This window comes from Bubalus kerabau, chromosome 6 (genome assembly GCF_029407905.1).
Source record: "Bubalus kerabau isolate K-KA32 ecotype Philippines breed swamp buffalo chromosome 6, PCC_UOA_SB_1v2, whole genome shotgun sequence".
Taxonomy (NCBI): Eukaryota; Metazoa; Chordata; class Mammalia; order Artiodactyla; family Bovidae; genus Bubalus; species Bubalus kerabau.
Genome location: NC_073629.1, coordinates 9,945,881 through 9,961,243, shown reverse-complemented (window position 1 = coordinate 9,961,243; position 15,363 = coordinate 9,945,881). Strand labels below are relative to the sequence as shown.

General features: G+C 41.0%; 1 protein-coding gene across 4 annotated transcripts in view; it reads left to right on the top strand.

Annotated features, from left to right (window-relative positions):
* VANGL2 (VANGL planar cell polarity protein 2) overlaps positions 1-15,363 on the top strand; it is a 52,772-nt gene that overhangs the window by 7,524 nt on the left and 29,885 nt on the right. For 3 of the 4 annotated variants that reach the window (XM_055583852.1, XM_055583851.1, XM_055583853.1), the window contains one exon: positions 14,465-14,640. The exons of the other annotated variant lie outside the window; for it this stretch is intronic. The gene's annotated coding sequence lies outside the window, so the exon portion shown is untranslated. The remainder of the gene's footprint in view (positions 1-14,464; positions 14,641-15,363) is intronic. 4 annotated transcript variants of the gene reach the window in all.

The following is a 15,363-nucleotide window of genomic DNA, read 5'->3' as shown; positions in this document are numbered from 1 at the left end:
AGTTGTTTTCTTTTACGGACTCTGTATTTAAGCCTTGGCCTTCCCTGCTCCAAGATCATAAGATAAAAAAGAAACTCCATGGCTTCCTTCTAGTATTTATATTATAATTATTGTTTTAGTGTTGCTGCTGTTTACCTTTGGCCCTTTGATCTACCTGCATTTCATTAGATATAAGAAATGAGATAGTAATCCAATTTTGCTTTTTCCCAATGATTAGCTAATTATCCCAATGCCATTTATTGAACAATCCATCTTTTTTTTAATTAAAAGAGCAATTTTATTTATACCTTTGCAGTATTTTTATATATCACTTCTTTTTTTTAATTTTGAGAATTATTTTTATAATCTGGATAAATTCTTTATCAAATATGTGATTTGCAAATACTTCCCCTGGGTCTGTGACTTATCTTTTCACCTATTAGATGTGTCTTTTGAAAGCACAAGTTCTTATATTTTGGTAAAGTCCAATTTATCATTTTATATCTTTTAAGGATCACATTTTGAATGTCATATCTAAGAGCTTTTTTCCCATCCAAATGTCACAAAGATTTTCTCATACATTTTCTCTGGAAGTTTTATGTTTTACATTTAGTTTTGTGATCAACTTTGAATTAATTTTTGTGTATGATGCAAGATATGGATTGATGTTCTTTTCCTGGATATGTAGATACCCAAATGCTCTATATTAGAAAGACTATCCTCTGCATGTTTATCAACGATCAGTTGATCATATGTATGTGGATCTATTTATGAACTCCTTATTCTGTTCCACTGATCTATTTATCTTTTTTTGCCTATGCTCTACTGTCGTGATTACTGTAGCTTTATAATAAATATTGAATTTATATAATATAAATTGCTCAAATTCATTCTTCTTTTTCAAAGTTGTTTTGACTCTTCCAAGTACTTTGCATTTCTATATCATGTTTAGAATCATATTGTCAGTTTATATTAAAAAAGATTGCTGTGATTTTGTTTGGGGTAGCATTGAATATTTAGATCAGTTTTGAGAGAACTGAAATGTTAACAACATTGAGTCTTCTGACCCATAAACAATGTTTATCCTCCCATTTATTTAGGTCATCTTTAATTCATCTGAGCAATGTCTTCTAGTTTTCAGTACACATCTTTTCTCAGACTTATCTTAAATATTTTATATTGTTTAATGCTATTATAGATTATAATTTTAATATTTTGAGTGTTCTTTGCTAATGTTATGGGCTAAATTGTATCTCACCCAAGAGTTATGTAAAAATTCTAACCCCCAGTTCCTATGAATGTGAACTTCTTTGGAAATAGACTCTCTACAGATGTAATTAGAGTTAAGATGAGGTCATACTTATTAAGTAGGGTGGGTCCTTAATCCAATATGGTTGGTGTCCTTATAAAAAGAGGGAAATTTGGACACAAACATACAGAGAGGGAAGATAATGTAAAAATCCACAGGGAACAGATGGCTATGTGAAAACAGAGGTAGAGATTGGAGTGATGCATTTATGAGCCAAGGAACCCATGGCTTGCCAGAAAACAACAGAAGCTAAAAAAGGCAAGGAAGGATTCTCTCCCAGATCCTTCAGAGGAGACATGGATGTGTCAACCGCTTGATATCAGACCTCTAGCTTCCAGAACTGAGTTGTTGTTCAGCTGCTAAGTGAAGTGAAGTTGCTCAGTAGCGTCTGACTCTTTGCGACCCCATGGACACCAGGCTCCTCTGTCCATGGGATTGTCTAGGCAAGAGTAGTGGAGTGGGTTGCCACTTCCTTCTCCAGGGATTCTTCCTGACTCAGGGATCGAACCTTGGTCTCCTGCATTGTAGACAGACACTTTACCGTCTGAGCCACCAGGGAAGTGTTCAGCTGCTAAGTCATGTCCAATTCTTTGCTACCCCATGGACTGCAGCATGCCAGGCTTCCCTGTCCTTCACTATCTCCCAGTGTTTGCTTAAACTCATGTCCACTGAGTCAGTGATGCCATCCAACCTTCTCATCCTCTCTCACCCCCTTCTCTTCTGGTCTTCAATCTTTCCCAGCATCAGGGTCTTTTCCAGTGAATCGTCTCTTCACATCAGGTGGTCAAAGTATTGGAGCTTTAGCATCAGTCCTTCCAATGAATATTCAGGGTTAATTTCCTTTAGGATGGACTGGTTGGATCTTCTTGCAGTCCAAGGGACTCTCAAGAGTCTTCTCCAGCACCACAATTCGAAAGCATTAATTCTTCAGTGCTCAGTCTTCTTAATGGTTCACGTCTCACATCTGTACATGACTACTGGAGAAACCATACCTTTGATTATATTAACCTTTGTCAGCAAAGTGATATCTCTGCTTTTTAATATGCTGTCTAGGTTCGTCATAGCTTTCCTTCCAAGGAGCAAGCTTCTTTTAATTTCGTGGCTGCAGTCACCATCCACAGTGATTTTAGAGTCCAAGAAAATAAAATCTGTCATTGCTTCCACTTTTTCCCCTTCTATTTGTCATGAGAAAAGAGTTCCAAACAATAGCAAGGAGAGATAAGAAGGGACTTCTCTGGTGGCTCAGATGGTAAAGGGTCTGTCTACAATGTGAGAGACCTGGGTTCGATCCCTGGGTTGGGAAGATTCCCTGGAGAAGGAAATGGTAACCCACTCCAGTACTCTTGCCTTGAAAATCCCATGGACAGAGGAGCTTGGTGCAGGCTACTATCCATGGGGTCGCAAAGAGTCGGGCACGACTGAGCAACTTCACTTTCACTTTTCACTTTCATGCATTGGAGAAGGAAATGGCAACCCACTCCAGTGTTCTTGCCTGGAGAATCCCAGGGACGGTGGAGCCTGGTGGGCTGCCATCTGTGGGGTCACACAGAGTCAGACACGACTAAAGCGACTTAGCAGCAGTAGCAGCAACTCTGCATATGAGTTAAATAAGCAGGGTGACAATATGCAGCCTTGTCATACTCCTTTCTCAATTTTGAACCAGTTCATTGTTCCATGTCCAGTTCTAACTGTTGTTTCTTGACCTGCACACAGGTTTCTCAGGAGGCAGGAAAGGTGGTCTAGTATGCCTTTCCCTTTAAGAATCCTCCCCAGTTTGTTGTGATCCACACAATCAAAGGGTTTAGCATAGTCAATGAAGCAGAAGTAGATGTTTTTCTGGAACTCTCTTGCTTTTTTGATGATCCAGTGAATGTTGGCAATTTGATCTCTGGTTCCTCTGTCTTTTCTAAATCCAGGTAGTACATCTGGAAGTTCTTGATTCATGTACTGCTGAAGCTTAGCTTGAAGGATTTTGAGCATAATCTTACTAGCATGTGATATGAGTGCAATTGTGCAGTAGTTTGAACATTCTTTGGCCTTTCCTTTCTTTGGGATTGGAATGAAAACTGACTTTTCCTGTCCTGTGGTCACTGCTGAGTTTTCCAAATTTGCTGGCCTATTGAGTACAGCACTTTAACAGCATCATCTTTTAGGATTTGAAATAGCTCAGCTGTTATTCCATCACCTCCACTAACTTTGTTCCTAGTGATGTTTCGTAAGGCCCACTTGACTTCACACTCCAGGATGTTTGGTTTTAGGTAAGTAACCACACCATCGTGGTTATCTGGGTCATTAAGATCTTTTTTGTATAGTTCTTCTGTGTATTCTTGCCACCTCTTCTTAATCTCTTCTGCTTCCATTAGATCCTTACTGTTTCTGTCCTTTATCATTCCCATCCTTGCATGAAATGTTCCCTCGATATCTCCAATTATCTTGAAGAGATCTCTAGTCTTTCCCACTCTATTGTTTTTCTCTATTTCTTTGCATTGTTCATTGGTGGCTCAGACAGTAAAGTGTCTTGCTTACAATGCGGGAGGTCTGGGTTCGATCCCTGGGTCAGGAAGATACTCTGGAGAAGGGAATGGCAACCCACTCTAGTACTCTTGCTTGGAAAATCCATGGAGGAGCCTGGTAGGCTACAATCCTTGGGGTCGGAAAGAGTCGGACACGACTGAGTGACTTCACTTCCACTTCACTTCTTATCTGTCCTTGTTATTTTCTGGAACTCAGCATTTAGTTGGATAATCTTTCCCTTTCTCCATTGCCTTTGGCTTCTCTTCTTTTCTCAGCTGTTTGTATGAAGTGAAGTGAGTTGCTCAGTTGTGTCCGACTCTTTGCAACCCCATGAACTGTAGCCCACCAGGCTCCTTGGTCCATGGGATTTTCCAGGCATGAATACTGGAGTTAGTTGCCATTTCCTTCTCCAGGGGATCTTCCCGATCCAGGGATTGAACCCAGGTCTCCCACATTGTAGGCAGATGCTTTACCGTCTGAGCTACCAGGGAAGCTTCAATCTTACTCAGCTGTTTGTAAAGTCTCCTCAAACAATTACTTTGCCTTGCATTTCTTTTTCTTGGAGATAGTTTTGGTTACTCCTCCTGTACAGTGTTATGAACTTCTGTCCATAGTTCTTCAGGCACTCTGTGTACCGGATCTAATCCCTTCAGTCTACTGGTTACCTCCACCATATAATCATAAGGGATTTGAGAACTGTGAGATAATACATTTCTGCTGTTTGAAACCATCTCAGTTTGTGATATTTTGTTGTTTTGACAGCTTTAGGAAATTCATATAGCTAGTATTCAGAAATGTAATTTATTTTTGCATATTGATTTTATATATTGAAATCTTGGTAAATGTAGTTATTAGTTCTAATAACTTTTAAAAAAGATTTCATTGAATTTTCTTTAAAGATGATTATGTAAGACAATGGCAACCCATTCCAGTACTCTTGCCTGGAAAATCCCATGGACAGAGGAGCCTGGTAGGCTGCAGTCCATGCGGTCGCGAAGAGTCGGACATGACTGAATGCCTTCACTTTCACGCATTGGAGAAGGAAATGGCAACCCACTCCTGTGTTCTTGCCTGGAGAACACTATGGGACTATGTGACTACGGGGTCGCACAGAGTCAGACACCACTGAAGCGACTTAGCAGCAGCAGCAGGAAAAATTATTCATTTATTTATTCCTTTATTTATTGACTGGGCTAGGTCTTCATTGCTGTGTATGGGCTTTTCTCTAGTTTCAAAGAGCGGGGGCTCCTCTCCGCTTTCAGTGCATGGGTTTCTCATTGCAGTGACTTCTCTTACTGCAGAGCATGGGCTCCAGGTGTGTGGGTTTCAGCAGTTGTGACACATGGGCTCAGTAGTTATGGCACACAGGCTTAGTTGCCCCATGGCATGTGGGATCTTCCCAGACCAGGGATCAGACCTGTGCCCCCTGTACTGGCAGGCAAATTCTTAACCACTGGACTATCAGGGAAGTCTGATTATGTTGTTTCTGAATAAAGACAGTCTTACTTCTTCCTTTCCAATCTTTCCAATGCTTTTTTTTTTTTTTTTTGCCATATTACACTGGCTAGACTGGGAGGCTGCAGTCCATGGGGTTGCAAAGAGTCGGACACGACTGTGCGACTTCATTTTCACTTTTCACTTTCATGCATTGGAGAAGGAAATGGCAACCCACTCCAGTGTTCTTGCCTGGAGAATCCCAGGGATGGGGGGGGCCTGGTGGGCTGCTGTCTATGGGGTCGCACAGAGTCAGACACAACTGAAGAGATTTAGCAGCAGCAGCAGCAGAACCTCCAGCATAATGTTGAGCAAAAGTGGGGAGAACATACATCCTTGCCTTTTTCCTGATCTTAGGAGAACCAATCTTTAAATATGATGTTACCCATAATTTTTTGTAGATGCCCACTATTATCACTCCAAATTTATTAAAATTTTTTTGAAATTAAAAATTGATATTGAATTTTTGTCAAATGTTTTTTTGATAGATATTGAGATGACCATGTATTCCCTTTGCCTCCTTTTTAATCTTTTAAAATGTTTTCAATGTCTCAAACGTTAAATCCACCTAGAATTTTTTGGTCCGGATGTATTATCCTTTTTACATGATGTTGGATGTGACTTGCTAAAATTTTGTTAAGGATTCTTCAACTATTTTATATTGGATATTGGTCTGTAGTTTCCTTGTAATTTGTTTGTCTTATTCCAGTGTCAGAGTAATGCTGGCTTTATATAATGACTTGGAAAGTATTCCCTGTGTTCTACTTTTCTGGAAGAGCTTGTATAAAATTGATATTGTTTCTTTTTGAAATATTTGGTAAAAGTCACCAGTAAAGCCATTTACACCTGGTGTTTTCTTTGTGGGAAGGTTTTTAACTACAATTTAATTTCGTTAATAGTTACAGGGTGGTTCAGAAAATCTATTTCTTCTTGAGTGAGTTTGACATATTGGTACTTTCAAGAGATTTTTACATTCATCTAAACTGTCACATTTATTGGCATAGAGCCACCTTAATACTTATTTTCTAATATCCTTTTAACATCTTTAGAATCTGCAGTAATGCCATCTCTTTCATTACTGATATTAGTCATTCATATTTTTTTTTCTTGTTTTTCTGATCAGTCTGGCTAGATTTATCTATTTTGCCTATCTTCTCAGAGAACTAGCTGTTGGTTTCATTGATTTTCTCTATTAATTTTCTATTTCATTGATTTCTGCTTGGTTTTTATTACTTCCTTTCTTTCACTTACTTGGGGCTTAACTTGCACTCTTCACCTAATTTTGTAGAGTGGAAGCTGCTATCTTTGACTTGAGGATATTTCCTTTTCTATTAATAGGCTGATAAAGCTGTAAATTCCCTTTCAGTACTGCTTTAGATACATCCCACAGATTTGATTATGTTTGTGTTCCTATTTTCATTCAGTTCAAAAATTTTAATTTCTCTTTTGATTTCTTATTTTATCCATGAATTACTTAGAAATGTGTTACTTAGTTTTCAAATATTTCAAGATTTTCCAGCTATCTTTCTATTATTGATATATAATTTAATACTACTGTGGACAGAGAATATATTTTGTACCGTCTGATTCCTTTTAAATTTATCAAGCCTATTTTTATGGCCCAAGATATGGTCTATCTTTGAAAGTCTTCCATGTCACTTGAGAAAGAAGCGTATTCTGTTGTTGTTGAGTGGAATGGTCTATAAATGTCAATTAGGTCAAGTGAGTTGATAGTGATGGTCAAGTCCTTTATATCTTTATTGATTTTCTGTCTTCTTGTCTTATGAGTTGAGAGATGTTTATTGACATTTCTGATTATAACTGTGTCAATTTTTCATTGTGGTTCTATCAGTTTTTGCTTCATGTACTTATTTCTGTTACTAGGCATACATGTGATTAGAATTATTATGTGTTCTTGATGAATTGACCTCTTTATTATTTAAAAATGATCCTCTTTATTTCTATTAATACCTTTACCTTGGAATCTACTTTGCTGCTAAGTCGCTTCAGTCGTGTCCGAGTCTGTGCGACCCCATAGATGGCAGCCCACCAGGCTCCCCCGTCCCTGGGATTCTCCAGGCAAGAACACTGGAGTGGGTTGCCATTTCCTTCTCCAATGCAGGAAAGGGAAAAGGGAAAGTGAAGTCGCTCAATCGTGTCTGACTTTTAGCGACCTCATGGACTGCAGCCTACCAGGCTCCTCCGTCCATGGGATTTTCCAGGCAAGAGTACTGGAGTGCGTTGCCATGGAATCTACTTTAGCACAGTATTAATATAGTAAGTCCAACTCTATTTTGATTAGTGTTAGCATGGCATATATTTTCCCATCCTTTTACCTTTAACCTATTCATAACTTTATATTTAAAGGTGTTTCTTGTAGGCGGTATATAGTTTAATATCACTCTTTATAATTCAATCTGACAAATGCTGCATTTTAATAGGTGTGTTTAGACCATTTACATTTAATATGATTATTGATATAGCTAGGTTTAAATTCTCCATCTCGCTATTTGTCATTTATTTGTGATATCTTTCCTTGGTTTCTTTCTCTCTCTTTTTCTGCCCTTTTCTCAATAAGACAACTGAAATTCAAAATAGAAAATATGGTAAGAGAGGTTCAGAGAAAAATTTAGGACTTTAGAGAGGGGAGAGATTAAATTGATCACATTGGTGGTGTCAGGAATAACTTAACAGAGAAAACAGCACCTGAATTGGACCTTGAAATATTTTGGATAAGGGTGAATGTAGTGTAAGGTACGTGGGATGAACAAAGGGGATGGAGGCAGGAAAGTATGCATCTGGTTCAGGGAAAAATAGATCATCCAGATGGCCTGAGGAAGAGTGGGGGGAGTAGATGTGGAAGGTACTTGTGCTGTTGCCAGCTTCCTATAGATATCCCCACCCTGATGGCCTGCAGACATTTAAGACACCTGTCAAATGAGACACCTTATCTACCCTTCAAACCTGCTCTCTCAGCAGCTCCTAATTTGATGTGTGACATCACCATCTTCCTTAACATCTATACCAGAAACCTGAGTCGTCTTAAATGCTTCCTCTTTTCTCAGCTCTGTGCATCCCACCTGCAGGTCACATCTGAAAGCTGGACTTTCTTTTCTATCCCCCTACTCTTGCAGCCTGCTTGTTCTCTCTCACTCCTCAACTACTGCATTAGTCTTCCACTGGTCTCTCCATTTCTAGATTCTTCTTCCTTCCAGTCATCCTCCACTCAACCACTAACTTCCTGAATCCCCTGAAAATGGATGTGAAATTCTATGTGCAATTTTTTTTTTTTTTTTGGGGGGGAGAGAGCCTGTAGCTTTCACCAAAGTCTCAATGAGAGCATGGGTCCACAAAAAGCTAAGAGCCACTGCCTTGTAGCTTTATTTCAAGTGAAACAATGAATATTCAGTTAATGTGGTACAGTTGACAGACTACTGAACAAGAAATCAGGACATTTAGTTTCCAGTTTTGGTGTTGCCATTTAATTTGCTGTATGATTCTGGTACAATGAGTTACCTGCTCCACCCCTATTTCCTTATCTGTAAAATACAGAAAGATCCCTTTGACATCAAGCATTCTAGTTTATCTCCTCTCATACTCTTCTCCTTTCTGTTTCACTAGACAACATTTACTGCTGACTCTAACTTACTGAGCCAAGTTCTGGGTGTCGAAAGATACATTAGGCACTGCTTCTTTCACTCCAGAAGCTCACAGACCAGCAGGACAGAGAGAAAAGTAAATAGAAAATTACCATAGAATGTCGTAAAATGCAGAGCTCTGGGAGTGCAAAGGAGGCTCTCTGGGGAAGGGAACATCTAATTCTTGTCAGGAAAGTAGAGGAGGAGTCAACAAGGAGACATAGGGCATCCCTGAAGTCTCCAGTGGTAAAGAATCTGCCTGCCAATGCAGGAGATGTAGGAGACGTGGGTTTGATCCCTGGTTTGGAAGATTCCCCTGGAGAAGGAAATGGCAACCCACTCCAGGCTGTAAGCGTTGGACACAGCTAAGCACACGTGCACAAAAAGAAGACCAAAGCCGAGTCCTGAAGGACATACAGAATCTCTAGGCAGAGAGTGGGGGGATGAGATATCAGGCAAAAAAAAAACATGATGTAAAGGGAGTACTTTGTTTTAGTTGCGAAGACTTTTGTGATACCATGTAAAGGCAGAGGCAGTAACAAAGCCTCAAGCTGGTAGATCAGTTGGTGGGTCTAGTTAGAAAATGTGCATGTTGCAAGTTTGAGATTTGAATACACAAGGAGCAATAGGAGATAAGGCTGGAGGGGGAGACTCAAGGTCCTTACACGGAGTGCCAAGAAGTTTTGACTTCATCTTGTGGACAGTGGGGAGTCACTGAATTGTTTTAGGCAATGGAGGGGTAGACTGATTTCTCTTTCAGAAAAATCACACTGGCAACAGAGAGAAAGATAGAGTGGAAGGGAGTGATCCAAGTTTGGAAGTGAGAAAGGTCTGAATAAGCCAAAGGACTTGGGATGGGGGAGGGAAGATAATATGTTTCATTTAAACCTATTACATTTAGTGGACCCAAAGAATAGGCAAGTTAAAATCTCCTAGAACTATGAGCTTGATGTTCAGAAGAGAGATCTGGATTTAGGAGCATCAATAAAAGACCCTGATGCTGGGAAGAATTAAAGGCAAAAGGAGAAGGGAGTGGCAGAGGATGAGATGGTTAAATAGCATCATCAGCTCAATGGACATGCATTTGAGCAAACTCCAGGAGATAGTGAAGGACAGGGAAGACTGCGGTGCTGTGTCCATTGGGTCACAAAGAGTTGGATACAACTTAGCGACTGAACAACAACAATAAGTAAGTACTGATTGAAGCTAAGGGAGAGAATGACATTACTTCAGGAAAGCATTTAAGGTAAGGAGTCAAGGGGCCAAAGGCTGCATTCTTCGAAATATAGATATGTGAAATCAGGAAAAGGGGAGTTATTGAGAGGAAGGCTGGTTATAAGGAGCTGAAGAGTGAAGGATGGGGGTAAGGAACCTATTCTTTTTTTAAAAATTGTAATCGGAGGATATTTGCTTTACAGTATTGTGTGGGTTTCTACCATACAACACGTGAATCAGCCATAAGTGTACACACAGCCCCTCCCTCTTGAACGTCCCTCTCACCTCGAATGCCATGCCACACCTCTAGCTGTGACAGAGCACCCTGTGCTGTAAAGCAACTTCCCATTAACTATCTGTTTTACATATGATAATGTGTGTGTTTCAATGCTACTCTTTCAATTCATTCCATCCTCTCCTTCCCCCACTGTATCCACAATTCTGTTCTGGGTCTGCATCTCTATTCCTGCCCTGCAAGCAGGTTCATCAGTACGGTTTTTCTAGATTCCATATGCATGCATTATTAGTTTTTCCCTCTTTGATTTACTTCACTCTGTATAACAAGCTCTAGGTTTATCCACCTCACTAAAACTGACTCAAATTCGTTCCTTTTTATGACTAATATTCCATTGTATATATGTACTACATCTTTACCCATTCATCTGTTGATGAATATCTAAGTTGCTTCCATGTCCTAGCTATTATAGATAATGCTGCAATGAACACTGGGGCACATACATCTTTTTTGATTATGGTTTTCTCAGGGTATAGGGCCAGTAGTGGGATTGCGGGGTTATATGGTAGTTTTATATGAAATAGAAAACTCTATTTAGTTTTATAAGAAATAGAGGAAAACCATAGAATGGGAAAGACTAGAGATCTCTTGAAGAAAATTAGAGACATGAAATGGGAATATTTCATGCAACGATGGGCACAATAAAGGACAGAAATGGTATGGACCTAACAGAAGCAGAAGATATTAAGAAGAGGTGGCAAGAATACACAGAAGAGCTATACAAAAAAGACCTTCATGACCCAGATAACCATGATGATGTGATCACTCACCTAGAGCCAGACATCCTGGAATGTGAAGTCAAGTGGGCCTTAGGGTTAATCACTACGGACAAAGTTAGTGAAGGTGGTGGAATTCCAGTTGAGCTATTTCAAATCTTGAAAGATGATGCTGTAAAAGTGCTACACTCAATATGCCAGCAAATTTGGAAAACTCAGCAGTGGCCACAGGACTGGAAAAGGTCAGTTTTCATTCCAATCCTAAAGAGGGGCAATGCCAAAGAATTCTCAAACTACCGCACAATTGCATTCATCTCACATGCTAGTAAAGTAATGCTCAAAATTCTCCAAGCCAGGCTTCAAAAGTACATGAACTGTGAACTTCCAGATGTTCAGGCTGGATTTAGAAAAGGCAGAGGAACCAGAGATTAAATTGCCAACATCCACTGGATTATCGATAAAGCAAGAGAGTTCCAGAAAAACATCTCCTTCTGCTTTATTGATTACACCAAAGCCTTTGACTGTGTGGATCACAACAAACTGTGGAATATTCTTCAAGAGATGGGAATATCAGACCACCTGACCTGCCTCCTGAGAAATCTGTATGCAGGTCAGGAAGCAACAGTTAGAACTGAACATGAAACAACAGACTGGTTCCAAATCCGGAAAGGAATCCATCAAGACTGTATACTGTCACCCTGCTTATTTAACTTATGTGCAGAGTACATCATCAGAAATACTGGGCTGGATGAAGCAAAAGCTGGAATCAAGATTGCTGGCAGAAACATCAATAACCTCAGATAACGCAGATGACACCACCCTTATGGCAGAAAGCAAAAAGGAACTGAAGAGCCTCTTGATGAAAATGAAACAGGAGAATGAAAAAGCTGACTTAAAACTCAACATTCAAAAAACTAAGATCATGGCATCCGGTCCCATCACTTCATGGCAAATAGATGAGGAAACAATGGAACCAGTGACAGACTTTATTTTCTTGAGCTCCAGAATCACTGCGGATGGTGACTGCAGCCATGAAATTAAAAGACACTTGCTCCTTGGAAGAAAAGCTCTGACCAATCCAGACAGCATATCAAAAAGCAGAGATATTACTTTGCCAACAGAGATCCATCTAGTCAAAGCTATAGTTTTTCCAGTAGTCATGGATGGATGTGAGAGTTGGACTATAAAGAAAGCTGAGCGCCAAAGAATTGATGCTTTTGAACTGTGGTGTTGGAGAAGACTCTTGAGAGTCCCTTGGACAGCAATAAGATCCAACCAGTCCATCCTAAAGGAAATCAGTCCTGAATATTCAATGGAAGAACTGATTCTGAAGCTGAAACTCCAATACTTTGGCCACCTGATGTGAAGAGCTGACTCATTGGAAAAGATACTGATGCTAGGAAAGATTGAAGGTAGGAGCAGAAAGGGACGACAGAGGATGAGATGGTTGGATGGCATCACTGACTTGATGGAGATGAGTTTGAGCAAGCTCCAGGAGTTGGTGATGGACAGTCTGGTGTGCTACAGTCCATGGGGCTGCAGAGAGTCGGGTATGACTGAGTGACTGAACTGATGGTAGTTTTATTCCTAGTTTTTAAAGAAGTCTCCCACTGTTTTGGCTATATCAGTTTACATTCCTACCAACGTGCAAGAGAGGAACCCATTGTTTAGAGAACACAGGATGATAAGAAAATAAAAGAGAGGGCTGAAGCAAGAAGAGGCTGCAGAGTGGTGGGAGATATTTTATTTTGCTACTAGAGTTGGAAGTTATAATCGATATAGGAGAGCCTGGGGATAAGAGTTGGAAATGGGAACGGACAGGATCTAATGAAATATGGAGGGATTAGTCCTAGGCAGGGGAGGTGGGGGCATTCATTGTGCCAAGAAAGGAGGAAGAGTATCACAAAGAGTTTGATTTAGTGGTTCTCACATTAGTATCACTAAGGTAACTTACCTGGGACTTCCCTTATGGTCCAGTGGTTAAGGATCTGCCTGCCAACGCAGAGGACATGGGTTTAATCCCTGGTCTGGGAATATCCCACATGCCACGGGGCACCTAAACTATGTTTTACAACTACTGAAACCTAGCACCCTAGAGCCCCGTGCTCCGCAACAAGAGAAGCCACCGCAAAGAAAAGCCTGTACACCACAACTAGAGAAAGCGCTCATGCAGCAACAAATGTCCAGTGTAACACACACACAAAAGTGCTGATAGCTGGGCTACAACCTGGATGTTTCTGGTTTAATTAGTCTGGCATGGGTCCTGGGTATTGGTATGTTTTCAGAGCTTCCCTGGTGATTAAAATCTGCAGTCACGGTTGAGAACCACTGGTTTAATTATAGGCAACTTTTAAAATTGGTGATAATAGGATGGGATCTGAGGAAGCTCACGCTTGATAAAGATTGGACGAATAGGGAATAGTAAAGCTTGGGGGTAGGTGAGAAATAGAGGGGCTTCCCAGGTGGTGTTAGTGGTAAAGAACCCTCTGGCCAATGCAAGAGACAAAGAGACGTGGACCAATCCCTGGATTAGGAAGACCCCCTGGAGGAGGGCATGGCAACGCACTCCAGTATTCTTGCCTGGAGAATCCCGTGGACAGAGGTGCCCGGTGGGCTATGGTCCATAGGGTTGCACAGACTCGGACACGACTGAAGTGAGTTAGCACACACATGTGCATGTGGAATAGAGAAAGAGAAGGAAAGTTAGATGGGAAGGAAACCAGTACTAACTTAGTGACTTTTATGTGACATTCATGTGGATATGAACGAGGTTTGGTCCTTGTTCTCAAAGAGATCAGGAGCTTATCTGAAAAAGACTCCTCACAGCAAACCTATTACATCTCACAGTTCTTAATCAAGTATGGGCTTTTTATTAGTTAGTTAGTTTGTTTCCTTTTTCACCAAAAGTGAAAAAAATCCAGTTATTTCACAATACAAACTGGGTCTGGAAATACTATTGTAAGCACTGAGACTAGCCTTTCTAGGAAAGTGGGTGCTGGGGAGAAAGCACGAGATAACCTGGGAGATTGAACTGTCTCCAGTTTTATCAACAGGGTTAAAAAGATGGTGGTTCTGGTCCTGCATGGGGTACATTACTGGGGTTCCCTGTACCTGGGAGGTGGCTGATATTATTAATCACAGACACTGGAAACCTTTGATGGCTATTCTATAGGCTGTGACTTCCATATCTGGTCAAGATACTAAGGATTCCTCTTTCTAAGCAGTGAAGCTGGGGAAGGGCCCTACTTTTCACCAAAACTGAAGACCTAACCTTTGCCACTCTGGTACGGGCCCTTACTTCCAGGAACAGCTTCACCTGCACGGAAAGCACATGCTTCTTCAGCGCTGACCCTTCCTTGGAGAGTGTCCACTGCCATGTCTTGAGCTCTTTGCATCTCTGCTGGAGACTCAAACTTCCAGGGTTCCGGAGGGGCCTGTGGTCGGCCTGCCCCAACCCTGCTGCCTCAGGCCCATGAGCTGGTAAGGAGTTGAAAGGATTACTACTGAGGACCCTGGCTTTTGTCTGGATGCCCCCTTATTTAATCAAGATTCACCAAAGCACCAGGAATCCCCGAGGCACATAAGAGAATGGGGACATTTGGCTGGGTGTGGACTGGGGCACTATGGCTTTGCTCGGGGGTTCCTTCTGTTACCTTATTAGTTCTATTTTATATGCAGAAGTTGAGGCTTGAAGAAATTAAGAAACTTGCCCACGTGCTCCAAGTTAGGAGCTGTGCATTTGGAGTCCAGTCTGCTCCACTCTGTTGTCCTTCAGGCTCCTGACCTTCCTCTGTCACTCTAGGTTGACCTCTTTGGGAAATCCTGTCACCTCAACATTCTCCTCCCTGCTAAAGAATTAGACTAGTTCCCTTGGGCCCCAAGGTGCATGGGCCTCTTCTTTGGGTCTCCATTTCTTCATTCTGTGAATTAAGGATATGTGAAGTCCAGATGGGCTTCCATCCTAGGGGTTAGGGTGGAGGGTAGTTCAGAGCATAGACACATGGGACACACACACACCAATCAGATTTAATGTCGGACCTCTCCTCTGTAATCCAGTGGTTTCGTTACAGAGCTAAAAGTGAAAGCCCCCGATGTCATCCTCAGAGAGAGAAGAGGGATGGAACTTATTCCAGTTTGATGCCTGATTTCTGTTAATCCTGAAGCTTCATTTGTTGACATCCTGACTTAGGTTTCAAGCTTTAG